The sequence below is a fragment of the Hoplias malabaricus genome, unplaced genomic scaffold (assembly GCF_029633855.1).
Source record: "Hoplias malabaricus isolate fHopMal1 unplaced genomic scaffold, fHopMal1.hap1 scaffold_43, whole genome shotgun sequence".
Taxonomy (NCBI): domain Eukaryota; kingdom Metazoa; phylum Chordata; class Actinopteri; order Characiformes; family Erythrinidae; genus Hoplias; species Hoplias malabaricus.
In genome coordinates, this window is record NW_027101055.1 from 117,586 (window position 1) to 141,102 (window position 23,517).

Here is a 23,517-nt window from a genome sequence, read left to right on the forward strand (position 1 = left end):
TATCGCGCAAGTCAGAAAACTCTCCCAAAAAACACTCAGAGAAAGAGACAGATTGTTTTTCGGACAGGTTTAACATGATAACGTATCCTATGAAGTGACTAAACTTCTCAAGGATGGCGAAGAAAGCTCTAATTCCCGCCATTTTTTGTTAATTCACCATGAATTAAAAGAATAGACATGTACAGGCCTATTTAAGACACTGAATTCAACTGGCCAGCAGAGGTTGCTGTGTGGATTAGACTGCCTATTCCAATTGTGGGTGCCTCTATAGCTGTCATGTGGTACAGCTGACAGGATTTTTTTTTTTTTTTTTTTTTTTTTTTTTTTTTTTTTGCCACACTGGGCGAAGCTTAGATCGCGCAAGTCAGAAAACTCTCCCAAAAAACACTCAGAGAAAGAGACAGATTGTTTTTCGGACAGGTTTAACACGATTACGTATCCTATGAAGTGACTAAACTTCTCAAGGATGGCGAAGAAAGCTCTAATTCCCGCCATTTTTTGTTAATTCACCATGAATTAAAAGAATAGACATGTACAGGCCTATTTAAAACACTGAATTCAACTGGCCAGCAGAGGTCGCTGTGTGGATTAGACTGCCTATTCCAATTGTGGGTGTCTCTATAGCTGTCACTTGATACAGCTGAAAGATTTTTTTTTTTTTTGCCACACTGAGCGGAGCTTAGATCGCGCAAGTCAGAAAACTCTCCCAAAAAACACTCAGAGAAAGAGACAGATTGTTTTTCGGACAGGTTTAACACGATTACGTATCCTATGAAGTGACTAAACTTCTCAAGGATGGCGAAGAAAGCTCTAATTCCCGCCATTTTTTGTTAATTCACCATGAATTAAAAGAATAGACATGTACAGGCCTATTTAAATCACTGAATTCAACTGGCCAGCAGAGGTCGCTGTGTAGCTTTAACTGCCTATTCCAATTGTGGGTGTCTCTATAGCTGTCACGTGATACAACTGAAAAGTTTAATTTTTTTTTAATTGATTTATTTATTTATATGATATTGTATTTCACAGGGCCTGAGGGGGCCCTAGGGTCCCGCTCCAAGCCCGCCTGAGCCCGGCATCGCTCCGCTCGCCTTCGGCTCGCTCAGGGTGTTCTTGGCTTCAGAGATCCAACTATGTTTCTCAAACATGGTGGCTAAAATTTTCAGTCTGAGGGCCTATTTAAAACACTGAATTCAAATGGCCAACAGAGGTCGCTCTATGGCCTAGACTGCCTATTCCAATTGTGGGTGTCTCTGTAGCAGTCACGTGATACAGCTGAAAGATTTTTTTTTTTTTTTTTTTTTTTTTTGCCACACTGAGCGGAGCCAATATCGCGCAAGTCAGAAAACTCTCCCAAAAAACACTCAGAGAAAGAGACAGATTGTTTTTCGGACAGGTTTAACATGATAACATATCCTATGAAGTTACTAAACTTCTCAAGGATGGCGAAGAAAGCTCTAATTCCCGCCATTTTTTGTTAATTCACCATGAATTAAAAGAATAGACATGTACAGGCCTATTTAAGACACTGAATTCAACTGGCCAGCAGAGGTCGCTGTGTGGATTAGACTGCCTATTCCAATTGTGGGTGCCTCTATAGCTGTCACGTGGTACAGCTGACAGGATTTTTTTTTTTTTTTTGCCACACTGGGCGAAGCTTAGATCGCGCAAGTCAGAAAACTCTCCCAAAAAACACTCAGAGAAAGAGACAGATTGTTTTTCGGACAGGTTTAACATGATAACGTATCCTATGAAGTGACTAAACTTCTCAAGGATGGCGAAGAAAGCTCTAATTCCCGACATTTTTTGTTAATTCACCATGAATTAAAAGAATAGACATGTACAGGCCTATTTAAGACACTGAATTCAACTGGCCAGCAGAGGTCGCTGTGTGGACTAGACTGCCTATTCCAATTGTGGGTGTCTCTATAGCTGTCACGTGATACAGCTGAAAGATTTTTTTTTTTTTTTGCCACACTGAGCGGAGCTTAGATCGCGCAAGTCAGAAAACTCTCCCAAAAAACACTCAGAGAAAGAGACAGATTGTTTTTCGGACAGGTTTAACACGATTACGTATCCTATGAAGTGACTAAACTTCTCAAGGATGGCGAAGAAAGCTCTAATTCCCGCCATTTTTTGTTAATTCACCATGAATTAAAAGAATAGACATGTACAGGCCTATTTAAAGCACTGAATTCAACTGGCCAGCAGAGGTCGCTGTGTAGCTTTAACTGCCTATTCCAATTGTGGGTGTCTCTATAGCTGTCACGTGATACAACTGAAAAGTTTAATTTTTTCTTAATTGATTTATTTATTTATATGATATTGTATTTCACAGGGTCAGGGGGCCCTAGGATCCCGCTCCAAGCCCGCCTGAGCCGGGCATCGCTCCGCTCGCCTTCGGCTCGCTCAGGGTGTTCTTGGCTTCAGAGATCCAACTATGTTTCTCAAACATGGTGGCTAAAATTTTCAGTCTGAGGGCCTATTTAAAACACTGAATTCAAATGGCCAACAGAGGTCGCTCTATGGCCTAGACTGCCTATTCCAATTGTGGGTGTCTCTGTAGCAGTCACGTGATACAGCTGAAAGATTTTTTTTTTTTTTTTTCGCCACACTGAGCGGAGCTAATATCGCGCAAGTCAGAAAACTCTCCCAAAAAACACTCAGAGAAAGAGACAGATTGTTTTTCGGACAGGTTTAACATGATAACGTATCCTATGAAGTGACTAAACTTCTCAAGGATGGCGAAGAAAGCTCTAATTCCCGCCATTTTTTGTTAATTCACCATGAATTAAAAGAATAGACATGTACAGGCCTATTTAAGACACTGAATTCAACTGGCCAGCAGAGGTCGCTGTGTGGATTAGACTGCCTATTCCAATTGTGGGTGCCTCTATAGCTGTCACGTGGTACAGCTGACAGGATTTTTTTTTTTTTTTTGCCACACTGGGCGAAGCTTAGATCGCGCAAGTCAGAAAACTCTCCCAAAAAACACTCAGAGAAAGAGACAGATTGTTTTTCGGACAGGTTTAACATGATAACGTATCCTATGAAGTGACTAAACTTCTCAAGGATGGCGAAGAAAGCTCTAATTCCCGCCATTTTTTGTTAATTCACCATGAATTAAAAGAATAGACATGTACAGGCCTATTTAAGACACTGAATTCAACTGGCCAGCAGAGGTCGCTGTGTGGACTAGACTGCCTATTCCAATTGTGGGTGTCTCTATAGCTGTCACGTGATACAGCTGAAAGATTTTTTTTTTTTTTGCCACACTGAGCGGAGCTTAGATCGCGCAAGTCAGAAAACTCTCCCAAAAAACACTCAGAGAAAGAGACAGATTGTTTTTCGGACAGGTTTAACACGATTACGTATCCTATGAAGTGACTAAACTTCTCAAGGATGGAGAAGAAAGCTCTAATTCCCGCCATTTTTTGTTAATTCACCATGAATTAAAAGAATAGACATGTACAGGCCTATTTAAAGCACTGAATTCAACTGGCCAGCAGAGGTCGCTGTGTAGCTTTAACTGCCTATTCCAATTGTGGGTGTCTCTATAGCTGTCACGTGATACAACTGAAAAGTTTAATTTTTTCTTAATTGATTTATTTATTTATATGATATTGTATTTCACAGGGTCAGGGGGCCCTAGGGTCCCGCTCCAAGCCCGCCTGAGCCCGGCATCGCTCCGCTCGCCTTCGGCTCGCTCAGGGTGTTCTTGGCTTCAGAGATCCAACTATGTTTCTCAAACATGGTGGCTAAAATTTTCAGTCTGAGGGCCTATTTAAAACACTGAATTCAAATGGCCAACAGAGGTCGCTCTATGGCCTAGACTGCCTATTCCAATTGTGGGTGTCTCTGTAGCAGTCACGTGATACAGCTGAAAGATTTTTTTTTTTTTTTTTCGCCACACTGAGCGGAGCTAATATCGCGCAAGTCAGAAAACTCTCCCAAAAAACACTCAGAGAAAGAGACAGATTGTTTTTCGGACAGGTTTAACATGATAACATATCCTATGAAGTGACTAAACTTCTCAAGGATGGTGAAGAAAGCTCTAATTCCCGCCATTTTTTGTTAATTCACCATGAATTAAAAGAATAGACATGTACAGGCCTATTTAAGACACTGAATTCAACTGGCCAGCAGAGGTCGCTGTGTGGATTAGACTGCCTATTCCAATTGTGGGTGCCTCTATAGCTGTCACGTGGTACAGCTGACAGGATTTTTTTTTTTTTTTTTGCCACACTGGGCGAAGCTTAGATCGCGCAAGTCAGAAAACTCTCCCAGAAAACACTCAGAGAAAGAGACAGATTGTTTTTCGGACAGGTTTAACATGATAATGTATCCTATGAAGTGACTAAACCTCTCAAGGATGGCGAAGAAAGCTCTAATTCCCGCCATTTTTTGTTAATTCACCATGAATTAAAAGAATAGACATGTACAGGCCTATTTAAAACACTGAATTCAACTGGCCAGCAGAGGTCGCTGTGTGGATTAGACTGCCTATTCCAATTGTGGGTGTCTCTATAGCTGTCACGTGATACAGCTGAAAGATTTTTTTTTTTTTTGCCACACTGAGCGGAGCTTAGATCGCGCAAGTCAGAAAACTCTCCCAAAAAACACTCAGAGAAAGAGACAGATTGTTTTTCGGACAGGTTTAACACGATTACGTATCCTATGAAGTGACTAAACCTCTCAAGGATGGCGAAGAAAGCTCTAATTCCCGCCATTTTTTGTTAATTCACCATGAATTAAAAGAATAGACATGTACAGGCCTATTTAAAACACTGAATTCAACTGGCCAGCAGAGGTCGCTGTGTGGATTAGACTGCCTATTCCAATTGTGGGTGCCTCTATAGCTGTCACGTGGTACAGCTGACAGGATTTTTTTTTTTTTTTTTTTTTTTGCCACACTGGGCGAAGCTTAGATCGCGCAAGTCAGAAAACTCTCCCAAAAAACACTCAGAGAAAGAGACAGATTGTTTTTCGGACAGGTTTAACATGATAACGTATCCTATGAAGTGACTAAACTTCTCAAGGATGGCGAAGAAAGCTCTAATTCCCGCCATTTTTTGTTAATTCACCATGAATTAAAAGAATAGACATGTACAGGCCTATTTAAGACACTGAATTCAACTGGCCAGCAGAGGTCGCTGTGTGGATTAGACTGCCTATTCCAATAGTGGGTGCCTCTATAGCTGTCACGTGGTACAGCTGACAGGATTTTTTTTTTTTTTTTGCCACACTGGGCGAAGCTTAGATCGCGCAAGTCAGAAAACTCTCCCAAAAAACACTCAGAGAAAGAGACAGATTGTTTTTCGGACAGGTTTAACATGATAACGTATCCTATGAAGTGACTAAACTTCTCAAGGATGGCGAAGAAAGCTCTAATTCCCGCCATTTTTTGTTAATTCACCATGAATTAAAAGAATAGACATGTACAGGCCTATTTAAATCACTGAATTCAACTGGCCAGCAGAGGTCGCTGTGTAGCTTTAACTGCCTATTCCAATTGTGGGTGTCTCTATAGCTGTCACGTGATACAACTGAAAAGTTTAATTTTTTTTTAATTGATTTATTTATTTATATGATATTGTATTTCACAGGGCCTGAGGGGGCCCTAGGGTCCCGCTCCAAGCCCGCCTGAGCCCGGCATCGCTCCGCTCGCCTTCGGCTCGCTCAGGGTGTTCTTGGCTTCAGAGATCCAACTATGTTTCTCAAACATGGTGGCTAAAATTTTCAGTCTGAGGGCCTATTTAAAACACTGAATTCAAATGGCCAACAGAGGTCGCTCTATGGCCTAGACAGCCTATTCCAATTGTGGGTGTCTCTGTAGCAGTCACGTGATACAGCTGAAAGATTTTTTTTTTTTTTTTTTTGCCACACTGGGCGAAGCTTAGATCGCGCAAGTCAGAAAACTCTCCCAAAAAACACTCAGAGAAAGAGACAGATTGTTTTTCGGACAGGTTTAACACGATTACGTATCCTATGAAGTGACTAAACTTCTCAAGGATGGCGAAGAAAGCTCTAATTCCCGCCATTTTTTGTTAATTCACCATGAATTAAAAGAATAGACATGTACAGGCCTATTTAAAACACTGAATTCAACTGGCCAGCAGAGGTCGCTGTGTGGATTAGACTGCCTATTCCAATTGTGGGTGTCTCTATAGCTGTCACGTGATACAGCTGAAAGATTTTTTTTTTTTTTGCCACACTGAGCGGAGCTTAGATCGCGCAAGTCAGAAAACTCTCCCAAAAAACACTCAGAGAAAGAGACAGATTGTTTTTCGGACAGGTTTAACACGATTACGTATCCTATGAAGTGACTAAACTTCTCAAGGATGGCGAAGAAAGCTCTAATTCCCGCCATTTTTTGTTAATTCACCATGAATTAAAAGAATAGACATGTACAGGCCTATTTAAATCACTGAATTCAACTGGCCAGCAGAGGTCGCTGTGTAGCTTTAACTGCCTATTCCAATTGTGGGTGTCTCTATAGCTGTCACGTGATACAACTGAAAAGTTTAATTTTTTTTTAATTGATTTATTTATTTATATGATATTGTATTTCACAGGGCCTGAGGGGGCCCTAGGGTCCCGCTCCAAGCCCGCCTGAGCCCGGCATCGCTCCGCTCGCCTTCGGCTCGCTCAGGGTGTTCTTGGCTTCAGAGATCCAACTATGTTTCTCAAACATGGTGGCTAAAATTTTCAGTCTGAGGGCCTATTTAAAACACTGAATTCAAATGGCCAACAGAGGTCGCTCTATGGCCTAGACTGCCTATTCCAATTGTGGGTGTCTCTGTAGCAGTCACGTGATACAGCTGAAAGATTTTTTTTTTTTTTTTTTTTTTTTTTTGCCACACTGAGCGGAGCTAATATCGCGCAAGTCAGAAAACTCTCCCAAAAAACACTCAGAGAAAGAGACAGATTGTTTTTCGGACAGGTTTAACATGATAACGTATCCTATGAAGTGACTAAACTTCTCAAGGATGGCGAAGAAAGCTCTAATTCCCGCCATTTTTTGTTAATTCACCATGAATTAAAAGAATAGACATGTACAGGCCTATTTAAGACACTGAATTCAACTGGCCAGCAGAGGTCGCTGTGTGGATTAGACTGCCTATTCCAATTGTGGGTGCCTCTATAGCTGTCACGTGGTACAGCTGACAGGATTTTTTATTTTTTTTTGCCACACTGGGCGAAGCTTAGATCGCGCAAGTCAGAAAACTCTCCCAAAAAACACTCAGAGAAAGAGACAGATTGTTTTTCGGACAGGTTTAACATGATAACGTATCCTATGAAGTGACTAAACTTCTCAAGGATGGCGAAGAAAGCTCTAATTCCCGCCATTTTTTGTTAATTCACCATGAATTAAAAGAATAGACATGTACAGGCCTATTTAAGACACTGAATTCAACTGGCCAGCAGAGGTCGCTGTGTGGACTAGACTGCCTATTCCAATTGTGGGTGTCTCTATAGCTGTCACGTGATACAGCTGAAAGATTTTTTTTTTTTTTGCCACACTGAGCGGAGCTTAGATCGCGCAAGTCAGAAAACTCTCCCAAAAAACACTCAGAGAAAGAGACAGATTGTTTTTCGGACAGGTTTAACACGATTACGTATCCTATGAAGTGACTAAACTTCTCAAGGATGGAGAAGAAAGCTCTAATTCCCGCCATTTTTTGTTAATTCACCATGAATTAAAAGAATAGACATGTACAGGCCTATTTAAAGCACTGAATTCAACTGGCCAGCAGAGGTCGCTGTGTAGCTTTAACTGCCTATTCCAATTGTGGGTGTCTCTATAGCTGTCACGTGATACAACTGAAAAGTTTAATTTTTTCTTAATTGATTTATTTATTTATATGATATTGTATTTCACAGGGTCAGGGGGCCCTAGGGTCCCGCTCCAAGCCCGCCTGAGCCCGGCATCGCTCCGCTCGCCTTCGGCTCGCTCAGGGTGTTCTTGGCTTCAGAGATCCAACTATGTTTCTCAAACATGGTGGCTAAAATTTTCAGTCTGAGGGCCTATTTAAAACACTGAATTCAAATGGCCAGCAGAGGTCGCTCTATGGCCTAGACTGCCTATTCCAATTGTGGGTGTCTCTGTAGCAGTCACGTGATACAGCTGAAAGATTTTTTTTTTTTTTTTTTTGCCACACTGGGCGAAGCTTAGATCGCGCAAGTCAGAAAACTCTCCCAAAAAACACTCAGAGAAAGAGACAGATTGTTTTTCGGACAGGTTTAACACGATTACGTATCCTATGAAGTGACTAAACTTCTCAAGGATGGCGAAGAAAGCTCTAATTCCCGCCATTTTTTGTTAATTCACCATGAATTAAAAGAATAGACATGTACAGGCCTATTTAAAACACTGAATTCAACTGGCCAGCAGAGGTCGCTGTGTGGATTAGACTGCCTATTCCAATTGTGGGTGTCTCTATAGCTGTCACGTGATACAGCTGAAAGATTTTTTTTTTTTTTGCCACACTGAGCGGAGCTTAGATCGCGCAAGTCAGAAAACTCTCCCAAAAAACACTCAGAGAAAGAGACAGATTGTTTTTCGGACAGGTTTAACACGATTACGTATCCTATGAAGTGACTAAACTTCTCAAGGATGGCGAAGAAAGCTCTAATTCCCGCCATTTTTTGTTAATTCACCATGAATTAAAAGAATAGACATGTACAGGCCTATTTAAATCACTGAATTCAACTGGCCAGCAGAGGTCGCTGTGTAGCTTTAACTGCCTATTCCAATTGTGGGTGTCTCTATAGCTGTCACGTGATACAACTGAAAAGTTTAATTTTTTTTTAATTGATTTATTTATTTATATGATATTGTATTTCACAGGGCCTGAGGGGGCCCTAGGGTCCCGCTCCAAGCCCGCCTGAGCCCGGCATCGCTCCGCTCGCCTTCGGCTCGCTCAGGGTGTTCTTGGCTTCAGAGATCCAACTATGTTTCTCAAACATGGTGGCTAAAATTTTCAGTCTGAGGGCCTATTTAAAACACTGAATTCAAATGGCCAACAGAGGTCGCTCTATGGCCTAGACTGCCTATTCCAATTGTGGGTGTCTCTGTAGCAGTCACGTGATACAGCTGAAAGATTTTTTTTTTTTTTTTTTTTTTTTTTTTGCCACACTGAGCGGAGCTAATATCGCGCAAGTCAGAAAACTCTCCCAAAAAACACTCAGAGAAAGAGACAGATTGTTTTTCGGACAGGTTTAACATGATAACGTATCCTATGAAGTGACTAAACTTCTCAAGGATGGCGAAGAAAGCTCTAATTCCCGCCATTTTTTGTTAATTCACCATGAATTAAAAGAATAGACATGTACAGGCCTATTTAAGACACTGAATTCAACTGGCCAGCAGAGGTCGCTGTGTGGATTAGACTGCCTATTCCAATTGTGGGTGCCTCTATAGCTGTCACGTGGTACAGCTGACAGGATTTTTTATTTTTTTTTGCCACACTGGGCGAAGCTTAGATCGCGCAAGTCAGAAAACTCTCCCAAAAAACACTCAGAGAAAGAGACAGATTGTTTTTCGGACAGGTTTAACATGATAACGTATCCTATGAAGTGACTAAACTTCTCAAGGATGGCGAAGAAAGCTCTAATTCCCGCCATTTTTTGTTAATTCACCATGAATTAAAAGAATAGACATGTACAGGCCTATTTAAGACACTGAATTCAACTGGCCAGCAGAGGTCGCTGTGTGGACTAGACTGCCTATTCCAATTGTGGGTGTCTCTATAGCTGTCACGTGATACAGCTGAAAGATTTTTTTTTTTTTTGCCACACTGAGCGGAGCTTAGATCGCGCAAGTCAGAAAACTCTCCCAAAAAACACTCAGAGAAAGAGACAGATTGTTTTTCGGACAGGTTTAACACGATTACGTATCCTATGAAGTGACTAAACTTCTCAAGGATGGAGAAGAAAGCTCTAATTCCCGCCATTTTTTGTTAATTCACCATGAATTAAAAGAATAGACATGTACAGGCCTATTTAAAGCACTGAATTCAACTGGCCAGCAGAGGTCGCTGTGTAGCTTTAACTGCCTATTCCAATTGTGGGTGTCTCTATAGCTGTCACGTGATACAACTGAAAAGTTTAATTTTTTCTTAATTGATTTATTTATTTATATGATATTGTATTTCACAGGGTCAGGGGGCCCTAGGGTCCCGCTCCAAGCCCGCCTGAGCCCGGCATCGCTCCGCTCGCCTTCGGCTCGCTCAGGGTGTTCTTGGCTTCAGAGATCCAACTATGTTTCTCAAACATGGTGGCTAAAATTTTCAGTCTGAGGGCCTATTTAAAACACTGAATTCAAATGGCCAACAGAGGTCGCTCTATGGCCTAGACTGCCTATTCCAATTGTGGGTGTCTCTGTAGCAGTCACGTGATACAGCTGAAAGATTTTTTTTTTTTTTTTTCGCCACACTGAGCGGAGCTAATATCGCGCAAGTCAGAAAACTCTCCCAAAAAACACTCAGAGAAAGAGACAGATTGTTTTTCGGACAGGTTTAACATGATAACATATCCTATGAAGTGACTAAACTTCTCAAGGATGGCGAAGAAAGCTCTAATTCCCGCCATTTTTTGTTAATTCACCATGAATTAAAAGAATAGACATGTACAGGCCTATTTAAGACACTGAATTCAACTGGCCAGCAGAGGTCGCTGTGTGGATTAGACTGCCTATTCCAATTGTGGGTGCCTCTATAGCTGTCACGTGGTACAGCTGACAGGATTTTTTTTTTTTTTTTTGCCACACTGGGCGAAGCTTAGATCGCGCAAGTCAGAAAACTCTCCCAAAAAACACTCAGAGAAAGAGACAGATTGTTTTTCGGACAGGTTTAACATGATAATGTATCCTATGAAGTGACTAAACCTCTCAAGGATGGCGAAGAAAGCTCTAATTCCCGCCATTTTTTGTTAATTCACCATGAATTAAAAGAATAGACATGTACAGGCCTATTTAAAACACTGAATTCAACTGGCCAGCAGAGGTCGCTGTGTGGATTAGACTGCCTATTCCAATTGTGGGTGTCTCTATAGCTGTCACGTGATACAGCTGAAAGATTTTTTTTTTTTTTGCCACACTGAGCGGAGCTTAGATCGCGCAAGTCAGAAAACTCTCCCAAAAAACACTCAGAGAAAGAGACAGATTGTTTTTCGGACAGGTTTAACACGATTACGTATCCTATGAAGTGACTAAACCTCTCAAGGATGGCGAAGAAAGCTCTAATTCCCGCCATTTTTTGTTAATTCACCATGAATTAAAAGAATAGACATGTACAGGCCTATTTAAAACACTGAATTCAACTGGCCAGCAGAGGTCGCTGTGTGGATTAGACTGCCTATTCCAATTGTGGGTGCCTCTATAGCTGTCACGTGGTACAGCTGATAGGATTTTTTTTTTTTTTTTTTTTTTTGCCACACTGGGCGAAGCTTAGATCGCGCAAGTCAGAAAACTCTCCCAAAAAACACTCAGAGAAAGAGACAGATTGTTTTTCGGACAGGTTTAACATGATAACGTATCCTATGAAGTGACTAAACTTCTCAAGGATGGCGAAGAAAGCTCTAATTCCCGCCATTTTTTGTTAATTCACCATGAATTAAAAGAATAGACATGTACAGGCCTATTTAAGACACTGAATTCAACTGGCCAGCAGAGGTCGCTGTGTGGATTAGACTGCCTATTCCAATAGTGGGTGCCTCTATAGCTGTCACGTGGTACAGCTGACAGGATTTTTTTTTTTTTTTTGCCACACTGGGCGAAGCTTAGATCGCGCAAGTCAGAAAACTCTCCCAAAAAACACTCAGAGAAAGAGACAGATTGTTTTTCGGACAGGTTTAACATGATAACGTATCCTATGAAGTGACTAAACTTCTCAAGGATGGCGAAGAAAGCTCTAATTCCCGCCATTTTTTGTTAATTCACCATGAATTAAAAGAATAGACATGTACAGGCCTATTTAAATCACTGAATTCAACTGGCCAGCAGAGGTCGCTGTGTAGCTTTAACTGCCTATTCCAATTGTGGGTGTCTCTATAGCTGTCACGTGATACAACTGAAAAGTTTAATTTTTTCTTAATTGATTTATTTATTTATATGATATTGTATTTCACAGGGTCAGGGGGCCCTAGGGTCCCGCTCCAAGCCCGCCTGAGCCCGGCATCGCTCCGCTCGCCTTCGGCTCGCTCAGGGTGTTCTTGGCTTCAGAGATCCAACTATGTTTCTCAAACATGGTGGCTAAAATTTTCAGTCTGAGGGCCTATTTAAAACACTGAATTCAAATGGCCAACAGAGGTCGCTCTATGGCCTAGACTGCCTATTCCAATTGTGGGTGTCTCTGTAGCAGTCACGTGATACAGCTGAAAGATTTTTTTTTTTTTTTTTTTTTTTTTTGCCACACTGAGCGGAGCTAATATCGCGCAAGTCAGAAAACTCTCCCAAAAAACACTCAGAGAAAGAGACAGATTGTTTTTCGGACAGGTTTAACATGATAACATATCCTATGAAGTTACTAAACTTCTCAAGGATGGCGAAGAAAGCTCTAATTCCCGCCATTTTTTGTTAATTCACCATGAATTAAAAGAATAGACATGTACAGGCCTATTTAAGACACTGAATTCAACTGGCCAGCAGAGGTCGCTGTGTGGATTAGACTGCCTATTCCAATTGTGGGTGCCTCTATAGCTGTCACGTGGTACAGCTGACAGGATTTTTTTTTTTTTTTTGCCACACTGGGCGAAGCTTAGATCGCGCAAGTCAGAAAACTCTCCCAAAAAACACTCAGAGAAAGAGACAGATTGTTTTTCGGACAGGTTTAACATGATAACGTATCCTATGAAGTGACTAAACTTCTCAAGGATAACGAAGAAAGCTCTAATTCCCGCCATTTTTTGTTAATTCACCATGAATTAAAAGAATAGACATGTACAGGCCTATTTAAGACACTGAATTCAACAGGCCAGCAGAGGTCGCTGTGTGGACTAGACTGCCTATTCCAATTGTGGGTGTCTCTATAGCTGTCACGTGATACAGCTGAAAGATTTTTTTTTTTTTTTGCCACACTGAGCGGAGCTTAGATCGCGCAAGTCAGAAAACTCTCCCAAAAAACACTCAGAGAAAGAGACAGATTGTTTTTCGGACAGGTTTAACACGATTACGTATCCTATGAAGTGACTAAACTTCTCAAGGATGGCGAAGAAAGCTCTAATTCCCGCCATTTTTTGTTAATTCACCATGAATTAAAAGAATAGACATGTACAGGCCTATTTAAAGCACTGAATTCAACTGGCCAGCAGAGGTCGCTGTGTAGCTTTAACTGCCTATTCCAATTGTGGGTGTCTCTATAGCTGTCACGTGATACAACTGAAAAGTTTAATTTTTTCTTAATTGATTTATTTATTTATATGATATTGTATTTCACAGGGTCAGGGGGCCCTAGGATCCCGCTCCAAGCCCGCCTGAGCCCGGCATCGCTCCGCTCGCCTTCGGCTCGCTCAGGGTGTTCTTGGCTTCAGAGATCCAACTATGTTTCTCAAACATGGTGGCTAAAATTTTCAGTCTGAGGGCCTATTTAAAACACTGAATTCAAATGGCCAACAGAGGTCGCTCTATGGCCTAGACTGCCTATTCCAATTGTGGGTGTCTCTGTAGCAGTCACGTGATACAGCTGAAAGATTTTTTTTTTTTTTTTTCGCCACACTGAGCGGAGCTAATATCGCGCAAGTCAGAAAACTCTCCCAAAAAACACTCAGAGAAAGAGACAGATTGTTTTTCGGACAGGTTTAACATGATAACGTATCCTATGAAGTGACTAAACTTCTCAAGGATGGCGAAGAAAGCTCTAATTCCCGCCATTTTTTGTTAATTCACCATGAATTAAAAGAATAGACATGTACAGGCCTATTTAAAACACTGAATTCAACTGGCCAGCAGAGGTCGCTGTGTGGATTAGACTGCCTATTCCAATTGTGGGTGCCTCTATAGCTGTCACGTGGTACAGCTGACAGGATTTTTTTTTTTTTTTTTTTTTTTGCCACACTGGGCGAAGCTTAGATCGCGCAAGTCAGAAAACTCTCCCAAAAAACACTCAGAGAAAGAGACAGATTGTTTTTCGGACAGGTTTAACATGATAACGTATCCTATGAAGTGACTAAACTTCTCAAGGATGGCGAAGAAAGCTCTAATTCCCGCCATTTTTTGTTAATTCACCATGAATTAAAAGAATAGACATGTACAGGCCTATTTAAGACACTGAATTCAACTGGCCAGCAGAGGTCGCTGTGTGGATTAGACTGCCTATTCCAATAGTGGGTGCCTCTATAGCTGTCACGTGGTACAGCTGACAGGATTTTTTTTTTTTTTTTGCCACACTGGGCGAAGCTTAGATCGCGCAAGTCAGAAAACTCTCCCAAAAAACACTCAGAGAAAGAGACAGATTGTTTTTCGGACAGGTTTAACATGATAACGTATCCTATGAAGTGACTAAACTTCTCAAGGATGGCGAAGAAAGCTCTAATTCCCGCCATTTTTTGTTAATTCACCATGAATTAAAAGAATAGACATGTACAGGCCTATTTAAATCACTGAATTCAACTGGCCAGCAGAGGTCGCTGTGTAGCTTTAACTGCCTATTCCAATTGTGGGTGTCTCTATAGCTGTCACGTGATACAACTGAAAAGTTTAATTTTTTCTTAATTGATTTATTTATTTATATGATATTGTATTTCACAGGGTCAGGGGGCCCTAGGGTCCCGCTCCAAGCCCGCCTGAGCCCGGCATCGCTCCGCTCGCCTTCGGCTCGCTCAGGGTGTTCTTGGCTTCAGAGATCCAACTATGTTTCTCAAACATGGTGGCTAAAATTTTCAGTCTGAGGGCCTATTTAAAACACTGAATTCAAATGGCCAACAGAGGTCGCTCTATGGCCTAGACTGCCTATTCCAATTGTGGGTGTCTCTGTAGCAGTCACGTGATACAGCTGAAAGATTTTTTTTTTTTTTTTTTTTTTTTTTGCCACACTGAGCGGAGCTAATATCGCGCAAGTCAGAAAACTCTCCCAAAAAACACTCAGAGAAAGAGACAGATTGTTTTTCGGACAGGTTTAACATGATAACATATCCTATGAAGTTACTAAACTTCTCAAGGATGGCGAAGAAAGCTCTAATTCCCGCCATTTTTTGTTAATTCACCATGAATTAAAAGAATAGACATGTACAGGCCTATTTAAGACACTGAATTCAACTGGCCAGCAGAGGTCGCTGTGTGGATTAGACTGCCTATTCCAATTGTGGGTGCCTCTATAGCTGTCACGTGGTACAGCTGACAGGATTTTTTTTTTTTTTTTGCCACACTGGGCGAAGCTTAGATCGCGCAAGTCAGAAAACTCTCCCAAAAAACACTCAGAGAAAGAGACAGATTGTTTTTCGGACAGGTTTAACATGATAACGTATCCTATGAAGTGACTAAACTTCTCAAGGATAACGAAGAAAGCTCTAATTCCCGCCATTTTTTGTTAATTCACCATGAATTAAAAGAATAGACATGTACAGGCCTATTTAAGACACTGAATTCAACAGGCCAGCAGAGGTCGCTGTGTGGACTAGACTGCCTATTCCAATTGTGGGTGTCTCTATAGCTGTCACGTGATACAGCTGAAAGATTTTTTTTTTTTTTTGCCACACTGAGCGGAGCTTAGATCGCGCAAGTCAGAAAACTCTCCCAAAAAACACTCAGAGAAAGAGACAGATTGTTTTTCGGACAGGTTTAACACGATTACGTATCCTATGAAGTGACTAAACTTCTCAAGGATGGCGAAGAAAGCTCTAATTCCCGCCATTTTTTGTTAATTCACCATGAATTAAAAGAATAGACATGTACAGGCCTATTTAAAGCACTGAATTCAACTGGCCAGCAGAGGTCGCTGTGTAGCTTTAACTGCCTATTCCAATTGTGGGTGTCTCTATAGCTGTCACGTGATACAACTGAAAAGTTTAATTTTTTCTTAATTGATTTATTTATTTATATGATATTGTATTTCACAGGGTCAGGGGGCCCTAGGATCCCGCTCCAAGCCCGCCTGAGCCCGGCATCGCTCCGCTCGCCTTCGGCTCGCTCAGGGTGTTCTTGGCTTCAGAGATCCAACTATGTTTCTCAAACATGGTGGCTAAAATTTTCAGTCTGAGGGCCTATTTAAAACACTGAATTCAAATGGCCAACAGAGGTCGCTCTATGGCCTAGACTGCCTATTCCAATTGTGGGTGTCTCTGTAGCAGTCACGTGATACAGCTGAAAGATTTTTTTTTTTTTTTTTCGCCACACTGAGCGGAGCTAATATCGCGCAAGTCAGAAAACTCTCCCAAAAAACACTCAGAGAAAGAGACAGATTGTTTTTCGGACAGGTTTAACATGATAACGTATCCTATGAAGTGACTAAACTTCTCAAGGATGGCGAAGAAAGCTCTAATTCCCGCCATTTTTTGTTAATTCACCATGAATTAAAAGAATAGACATGTACAGGCCTATTTAAGACACTGAATTCAACTGGCCAGCAGAGGTTGCTGTGTGGATTAGACTGCCTATTCCAATTGTGGGTGCCTCTATAGCTGTCATGTGGTACAGCTGACAGGATTTTTTTTTTTTTTTTTTTTTTTTTTTTTTTTGCCACACTGGGCGAAGCTTAGATCGCGCAAGTCAGAAAACTCTCCCAAAAAACACTCAGAGAAAGAGACAGATTGTTTTTCGGACAGGTTTAACACGATTACGTATCCTATGAAGTGACTAAACTTCTCAAGGATGGCGAAGAAAGCTCTAATTCCCGCCATTTTTTGTTAATTCACCATGAATTAAAAGAATAGACATGTACAGGCCTATTTAAAACACTGAATTCAACTGGCCAGCAGAGGTCGCTGTGTGGATTAGACTGCCTATTCCAATTGTGGGTGTCTCTATAGCTGTCACTTGATACAGCTGAAAGATTTTTTTTTTTTTTGCCACACTGAGCGGAGCTTAGATCGCGCAAGTCAGAAAACTCTCCCAAAAAACACTCAGAGAAAGAGACAGATTGTTTTTCGGACAGGTTTAACACGATTACGTATCCTATGAAGTGACTAAACTTCTCAAGGATGGCGAAGAAAGCTCTAATTCCCGCCATTTTTTGTTAATTCACCATGAATTAAAAGAATAGACATGTACAGGCCTATTTAAATCACTGAATTCAACTGGCCAGCAGAGGTCGCTGTGTAGCTTTAACTGCCTATTCCAATTGTGGGTGTCTCTATAGCTGTCACGTGATACAACTGAAAAGTTTAATTTTTTTTTAATTGATTTATTTATTTATATGATATTGTATTTCACAGGGCCTGAGGGGGCCCTAGGGTCCCGCTCCAAGCCCGCCTGAGCCCGGCATCGCTCCGCTCGCCTTCGGCTCGCTCAGGGTGTTCTTGGCTTCAGAGATCCAACTATGTTTCTCAAACATGGTGGCTAAAATTTTCAGTCTGAGGGCCTATTTAAAACACTGAATTCAAATGGCCAACAGAGGTCGCTCTATGGCCTAGACTGCCTATTCCAATTGTGGGTGTCTCTGTAGCAGTCACGTGATACAGCTGAAAGATTTTTTTTTTTTTTTTTTTTTTTTTTGCCACACTGAGCGGAGCTAATATCGCGCAAGTCAGAAAACTCTCCCAAAAAACACTCAGAGAAAGAGACAGATTGTTTTTCGGACAGGTTTAACATGATAACATATCCTATGAAGTTACTAAACTTCTCAAGGATGGCGAAGAAAGCTCTAATTCCCGCCATTTTTTGTTAATTCACCATGAATTAAAAGAATAGACATGTACAGGCCTATTTAAGACACTGAATTCAACTGGCCAGCAGAGGTCGCTGTGTGGATTAGACTGCCTATTCCAATTGTGGGTGCCTCTATAGCTGTCACGTGGTACAGCTGACAGGATTTTTTTTTTTTTTTTGCCACACTGGGCGAAGCTTAGATCGCGCAAGTCAGAAAACTCTCCCAAAAAACACTCAGAGAAAGAGACAGATTGTTTTTCGGACAGGTTTAACATGATAACGTATCCTATGAAGTGACTAAACTTCTCAAGGATGGCGAAGAAAGCTCTAATTCCCGACATTTTTTGTTAATTCACCATGAATTAAAAGAATAGACATGTACAGGCCTATTTAAGACACTGAATTCAACTGGCCAGCAGAGGTCGCTGTGTGGACTAGACTGCCTATTCCAATTGTGGGTGTCTCTATAGCTGTCACGTGATACAGCTGAAAGATTTTTTTTTTTTTTTGCCACACTGAGCGGAGCTTAGATCGCGCAAGTCAGAAAACTCTCCCAAAAAACACTCAGAGAAAGAGACAGATTGTTTTTCGGACAGGTTTAACACGATTACGTATCCTATGAAGTGACTAAACTTCTCAAGGATGGCGAAGAAAGCTCTAATTCCCGCCATTTTTTGTTAATTCACCATGAATTAAAAGAATAGACATGTACAGGCCTATTTAAAGCACTGAATTCAACTGGCCAGCAGAGGTCGCTGTGTAGCTTTAACTGCCTATTCCAATTGTGGGTGTCTCTATAGCTGTCACGTGATACAACTGAAAAGTTTAATTTTTTCTTAATTGATTTATTTATTTATATGATATTGTATTTCACAGGGTCAGGGGGCCCTAGGATCCCGCTCCAAGCCCGCCTGAGCCGGGCATCGCTCCGCTCGCCTTCGGCTCGCTCAGGGTGTTCTTGGCTTCAGAGATCCAACTATGTTTCTCAAACATGGTGGCTAAAATTTTCAGTCTGAGGGCCTATTTAAAACACTGAATTCAAATGGCCAACAGAGGTCGCTCTATGGCCTAGACTGCCTATTCCAATTGTGGGTGTCTCTGTAGCAGTCACGTGATACAGCTGAAAGATTTTTTTTTTTTTTTTTCGCCACACTGAGCGGAGCTAATATCGCGCAAGTCAGAAAACTCTCCCAAAAAACACTCAGAGAAAGAGACAGATTGTTTTTCGGACAGGTTTAACATGATAACGTATCCTATGAAGTGACTAAACTTCTCAAGGATGGCGAAGAAAGCTCTAATTCCCGCCATTTTTTGTTAATTCACCATGAATTAAAAGAATAGACATGTACAGGCCTATTTAAGACACTGAATTCAACTGGCCAGCAGAGGTCGCTGTGTGGATTAGACTGCCTATTCCAATTGTGGGTGCCTCTATAGCTGTCACGTGGTACAGCTGACAGGATTTTTTTTTTTTTTTTGCCACACTGGGCGAAGCTTAGATCGCGCAAGTCAGAAAACTCTCCCAAAAAACACTCAGAGAAAGAGACAGATTGTTTTTCGGACAGGTTTAACATGATAACGTATCCTATGAAGTGACTAAACTTCTCAAGGATGGCGAAGAAAGCTCTAATTCCCGCCATTTTTTGTTAATTCACCATGAATTAAAAGAATAGACATGTACAGGCCTATTTAAGACACTGAATTCAACTGGCCAGCAGAGGTCGCTGTGTGGACTAGACTGCCTATTCCAATTGTGGGTGTCTCTATAGCTGTCACGTGATACAGCTGAAAGATTTTTTTTTTTTTTGCCACACTGAGCGGAGCTTAGATCGCGCAAGTCAGAAAACTCTCCCAAAAAACACTCAGAGAAAGAGACAGATTGTTTTTCGGACAGGTTTAACACGATTACGTATCCTATGAAGTGACTAAACTTCTCAAGGATGGAGAAGAAAGCTCTAATTCCCGCCATTTTTTGTTAATTCACCATGAATTAAAAGAATAGACATGTACAGGCCTATTTAAAGCACTGAATTCAACTGGCCAGCAGAGGTCGCTGTGTAGCTTTAACTGCCTATTCCAATTGTGGGTGTCTCTATAGCTGTCACGTGATACAACTGAAAAGTTTAATTTTTTCTTAATTGATTTATTTATTTATATGATATTGTATTTCACAGGGTCAGGGGGCCCTAGGGTCCCGCTCCAAGCCCGCCTGAGCCCGGCATCGCTCCGCTCGCCTTCGGCTCGCTCAGGGTGTTCTTGGCTTCAGAGATCCAACTATGTTTCTCAAACATGGTGGCTAAAATTTTCAGTCTGAGGGCCTATTTAAAACACTGAATTCAAATGGCCAACAGAGGTCGCTCTATGGCCTAGACTGCCTATTCCAATTGTGGGTGTCTCTGTAGCAGTCACGTGATACAGCTGAAAGATTTTTTTTTTTTTTTTTCGCCACACTGAGCGGAGCTAATATCGCGCAAGTCAGAAAACTCTCCCAAAAAACACTCAGAGAAAGAGACAGATTGTTTTTCGGACAGGTTTAACATGATAACATATCCTATGAAGTGACTAAACTTCTCAAGGATGGTGAAGAAAGCTCTAATTCCCGCCATTTTTTGTTAATTCACCATGAATTAAAAGAATAGACATGTACAGGCCTATTTAAGACACTGAATTCAACTGGCCAGCAGAGGTCGCTGTGTGGATTAGACTGCCTATTCCAATTGTGGGTGCCTCTATAGCTGTCACGTGGTACAGCTGACAGGATTTTTTTTTTTTTTTTTGCCACACTGGGCGAAGCTTAGATCGCGCAAGTCAGAAAACTCTCCCAGAAAACACTCAGAGAAAGAGACAGATTGTTTTTCGGACAGGTTTAACATGATAATGTATCCTATGAAGTGACTAAACCTCTCAAGGATGGCGAAGAAAGCTCTAATTCCCGCCATTTTTTGTTAATTCACCATGAATTAAAAGAATAGACATGTACAGGCCTATTTAAAACACTGAATTCAACTGGCCAGCAGAGGTCGCTGTGTGGATTAGACTGCCTATTCCAATTGTGGGTGTCTCTATAGCTGTCACGTGATACAGCTGAAAGATTTTTTTTTTTTTTGCCACACTGAGCGGAGCTTAGATCGCGCAAGTCAGAAAACTCTCCCAAAAAACACTCAGAGAAAGAGACAGATTGTTTTTCGGACAGGTTTAACACGATTACGTATCCTATGAAGTGACTAAACCTCTCAAGGATGGCGAAGAAAGCTCTAATTCCCGCCATTTTTTGTTAATTCACCATGAATTAAAAGAATAGACATGTACAGGCCTATTTAAAACACTGAATTCAACTGGCCAGCAGAGGTCGCTGTGTGGATTAGACTGCCTATTCCAATTGTGGGTGCCTCTATAGCTGTCACGTGGTACAGCTGACAGGATTTTTTTTTTTTTTTTTTTTTTTGCCACACTGGGCGAAGCTTAGATCGCGCAAGTCAGAAAACTCTCCCAAAAAACACTCAGAGAAAGAGACAGATTGTTTTTCGGACAGGTTTAACATGATAACGTATCCTATGAAGTGACTAAACTTCTCAAGGATGGCGAAGAAAGCTCTAATTCCCGCCATTTTTTGTTAATTCACCATGAATTAAAAGAATAGACATGTACAGGCCTATTTAAGACACTGAATTCAACTGGCCAGCAGAGGTCGCTGTGTGGATTAGACTGCCTATTCCAATAGTGGGTGCCTCTATAGCTGTCACGTGGTACAGCTGACAGGATTTTTTTTTTTTTTTTGCCACACTGGGCGAAGCTTAGATCGCGCAAGTCAGAAAACTCTCCCAAAAAACACTCAGAGAAAGAGACAGATTGTTTTTCGGACAGGTTTAACATGATAACGTATCCTATGAAGTGACTAAACTTCTCAAGGATGGCGAAGAAAGCTCTAATTCCCGCCATTTTTTGTTAATTCACCATGAATTAAAAGAATAGACATGTACAGGCCTATTTAAATCACTGAATTCAACTGGCCAGCAGAGGTCGCTGTGTAGCTTTAACTGCCTATTCCAATTGTGGGTGTCTCTATAGCTGTCACGTGATACAACTGAAAAGTTTAATTTTTTTTTAATTGATTTATTTATTTATATGATATTGTATTTCACAGGGCCTGAGGGGGCCCTAGGGTCCCGCTCCAAGCCCGCCTGAGCCCGGCATCGCTCCGCTCGCCTTCGGCTCGCTCAGGGTGTTCTTGGCTTCAGAGATCCAACTATGTTTCTCAAACATGGTGGCTAAAATTTTCAGTCTGAGGGCCTATTTAAAACACTGAATTCAAATGGCCAACAGAGGTCGCTCTATGGCCTAGACAGCCTATTCCAATTGTGGGTGTCTCTGTAGCAGTCACGTGATACAGCTGAAAGATTTTTTTTTTTTTTTTTTTGCCACACTGGGCGAAGCTTAGATCGCGCAAGTCAGAAAACTCTCCCAAAAAACACTCAGAGAAAGAGACAGATTGTTTTTCGGACAGGTTTAACACGATTACGTATCCTATGAAGTGACTAAACTTCTCAAGGATGGCGAAGAAAGCTCTAATTCCCGCCATTTTTTGTTAATTCACCATGAATTAAAAGAATAGACATGTACAGGCCTATTTAAAACACTGAATTCAACTGGCCAGCAGAGGTCGCTGTGTGGATTAGACTGCCTATTCCAATTGTGGGTGTCTCTATAGCTGTCACGTGATACAGCTGAAAGATTTTTTTTTTTTTTGCCACACTGAGCGGAGCTTAGATCGCGCAAGTCAGAAAACTCTCCCAAAAAACACTCAGAGAAAGAGACAGATTGTTTTTCGGACAGGTTTAACACGATTACGTATCCTATGAAGTGACTAAACTTCTCAAGGATGGCGAAGAAAGCTCTAATTCCCGCCATTTTTTGTTAATTCACCATGAATTAAAAGAATAGACATGTACAGGCCTATTTAAATCACTGAATTCAACTGGCCAGCAGAGGTCGCTGTGTAGCTTTAACTGCCTATTCCAATTGTGGGTGTCTCTATAGCTGTCACGTGATACAACTGAAAAGTTTAATTTTTTTTTAATTGATTTATTTATTTATATGATATTGTATTTCACAGGGCCTGAGGGGGCCCTAGGGTCCCGCTCCAAGCCCGCCTGAGCCCGGCATCGCTCCGCTCGCCTTCGGCTCGCTCAGGGTGTTCTTGGCTTCAGAGATCCAACTATGTTTCTCAAACATGGTGGCTAAAATTTTCAGTCTGAGGGCCTATTTAAAACACTGAATTCAAATGGCCAACAGAGGTCGCTCTATGGCCTAGACTGCCTATTCCAATTGTGGGTGTCTCTGTAGCAGTCACGTGATACAGCTGAAAGATTTTTTTTTTTTTTTTTTTTTTTTTTTGCCACACTGAGCGGAGCTAATATCGCGCAAGTCAGAAAACTCTCCCAAAAAACACTCAGAGAAAGAGACAGATTGTTTTTCGGACAGGTTTAACATGATAACGTATCCTATGAAGTGACTAAACTTCTCAAGGATGGCGAAGAAAGCTCTAATTCCCGCCATTTTTTGTTAATTCACCATGAATTAAAAGAATAGACATGTACAGGCCTATTTAAGACACTGAATTCAACTGGCCAGCAGAGGTCGCTGTGTGGATTAGACTGCCTATTCCAATTGTGGGTGCCTCTATAGCTGTCACGTGGTACAGCTGACAGGATTTTTTA